This window comes from Penaeus japonicus, unplaced genomic scaffold (genome assembly GCF_977035675.1).
Source record: "Penaeus japonicus unplaced genomic scaffold, GWHDUDI00000001_assembly GWHDUDI00000005, whole genome shotgun sequence".
In the NCBI taxonomy this organism is placed as follows: Eukaryota; Metazoa; Arthropoda; class Malacostraca; order Decapoda; family Penaeidae; genus Penaeus; species Penaeus japonicus.
The window spans coordinates 34,374,156-34,376,655 of record NW_028234407.1 but is presented as its reverse complement, the minus strand read 5'-3'; the positions used below and the strand labels follow the sequence as shown (position 1 = coordinate 34,376,655).

At 44.6% G+C, this 2,500-nt stretch overlaps 1 protein-coding gene across 2 annotated transcripts in view; it reads left to right on the top strand.

The window, feature by feature from the left end:
• The window catches only part of LOC122265631 (lachesin), a 322,550-nt gene that overhangs the window by 221,414 nt on the left and 98,636 nt on the right, over nt 1-2,500 (top strand). The gene's annotated exons all lie outside the window — the stretch shown is intronic.

Below are 2,500 nucleotides of genomic sequence, written 5' to 3'. Positions count from 1 at the left end.
GAGAGAGAGAGAGAGAGAGAGAGAGAGAGAGAGAGAGAGAGAGAGAGAGAGAGAGAGAGAGAGAGAGAGAGAGAGAGAAGAAGCGAGAGATACACCTGGAATGTTGAACACTTGGTCGATGCACCCAAGCATCTGTTGCAGCTCTAAAAGAGAGATGATTCGGCAGTTCCAATGAGACATCGAGAGATACGGAGCTATACTGTTATAGTCTTTCCGGCTACAAGGATAATCTGGCAGACTACTAACTTACAGCGAATCACGCGAGAGTTGGAGAGCCAATATTAAACAGCAACGGTCAGACAGCCCTTCACAGCCATCGCTCCTCTCATTGTTTGTAAAATCCGTGAAATGAAGGCCAGTAATTACCCTTGATTAACAAAGGAATCCGGTGAAAATACATGTTCATTAATTTACTAATTACCTCGTTCAACAAGGCATTACGATTGTTATGTATACGGGAACCTGCAGCCTAATGGAACCCATATCCGCGTGATTTGTTTTCAGATTAATTGCATCCGCATTATCTGACACGAAAATCCAATATGGATGAAAAAATCTCTCATATCTAATTCCATTCAGAAAGAGAATGGAAAAGAAAAATCCCGGGTAGCTGTATTTTCAAGAGCGTTTGACTTTAGGTATGTGATTCCTTCTCAAACGACGGAGATTTTACAGATCATAAAATATGAAGTAGAACTTGCGAAGCCATCGGCGAAAACATACTTTCTGTATGTATGTGTGATACACATACATATATACAAAATGATGCTCAAAGTTTTACTTTACCTCTTCCCACCTCTCGCTTCTCTCTCTCTCTCTCTCTCTCTCTCTCTCTCTCTCTCCTCTCGCTCTCTCTTTCTCTCTCTCTCTCTCTCTCTCTCTCAGTCTCCCCTCCCTCCCCTCCGCACACAGAGTACAAAATACCGACTAGCCCCTCGCAGTACACAGAGGCAGCCACGGGTTTTGGAGTCTACACATGCTTACAACCCAGAGACCGGTATGAAGTCATTAATAAACACTAGCCAAACTGACGTTATGTGGAGCCTTGATGAAGGGGAGGAAGAGAGGGAAAGAGAGAGAGAGAGGAAGTAGGAGAGGGAAAGAGAGAGAGAGAGGAAGTAGGAGAGGGAAAGAGAGAGAGAGAGGAAGTAGGAGAGGGAAAGAGAGAGAGAGAGAGGAAGTAGGAGAGGGAAAGAGAGAGAGAGAGGAAGTAGGAGAGGGAAAGAGAGAGAGAGAGGAAGTAGGAGAGGGAAAGAGAGAGAGAGAGGAAGTAGGAGAGGGAAAGAGAGAGAGAGAGGAAGTAGGAGAGGGAAAGAGAGAGAGAGAGGAAGTAGGAGAGGGAAAGAAAGAGAGAGAGGAAGTAGGAGAGGGAAAGAGAGAGAGAGAGGAAGTAGGAGAGGGAAAGAGAGAAGATGGAATGGGAAAGGGAGAGGGAGAGGGAGAAGGAGAAAAAGAAGAAGGAGAGAGAGAGGGCGAGGAAGAGGGAGACGGGGAGGAAGAGTGGGAGAGGGCAGATGGGAGAGGGAATAGCGAGAGAAAGTGAGGGAGAGGGAGAGGGGCAAAGGGAGAAGAAGAGGAACGCGAGGGGAGAGCTGGGGAGAGATTTGTACTCATCTCCCACATCCAAGGATTAATCCGTATAGTCTAGCGTGAAAAGGTGGATTAAATGACCGGATTTTTTTCTTTTTTTAATTTTGTTTTTGTGTACTTTTATACGTGCATACATGTAAAAGTGTGTTCACCGCAAATTGTAAAGTGTGTTCACTGCAAATTGTAAAGTGAAAAATGTGAATGAAAAAAAAGGGATTGTACATACAAAATGTATAACCTTGTATTGAATTTCCTTCTTCCTTGTCTATCATGTTGTAATAAAAAAAATGTTTAACATCATTTTCTTTACAAAGGAAGAAATAAATGATATGATGGATTTGCTGTTGCATGACAAAGCATTCCAACCCCCTTCATCAATGACCAAATTAGCCGCCAGTGACAACCGAAACCACCACGTAAACAGTCGCCAAACCAGGACAGACTGCCAACCACTTATCAATCTCCTGCAATAATAAGCCATATCTCTCCTCGTTCGTCTGTGGGAATTTCGGCGAAGTTGATGAACCAATAGACATCAAAGGGCAAAGGTCATGTCCTCCGGTATCACCCTCTGGGTTATCCCCCCCTCCCCCTCCCCCTCCCCCTCACCTCACCTCCCAATCGGTCTCAATCTGTTGACCTTCGTTAAATGCTTCGAACTCGGCTCTCTACGGCGGCTGGTCGCTGTGCCTCCGGGCCTTCCTTGTGGCCGCGGACTTCGCTGTATCGGGATCATCATACGGATGATAACAGCGACGGTGCTTGTGGTGATAACAGCGAGGATATTATTAGTGTAATTGTTTTTGTCCTTGTCAGTATTATATGTTGTTGTATCGCAAATACATTTCGGGACTTGCGTTTTCGTTTTATTTCTTTATTTTTTTTTTCGTGAGTTAGTCCTAAATCTGAT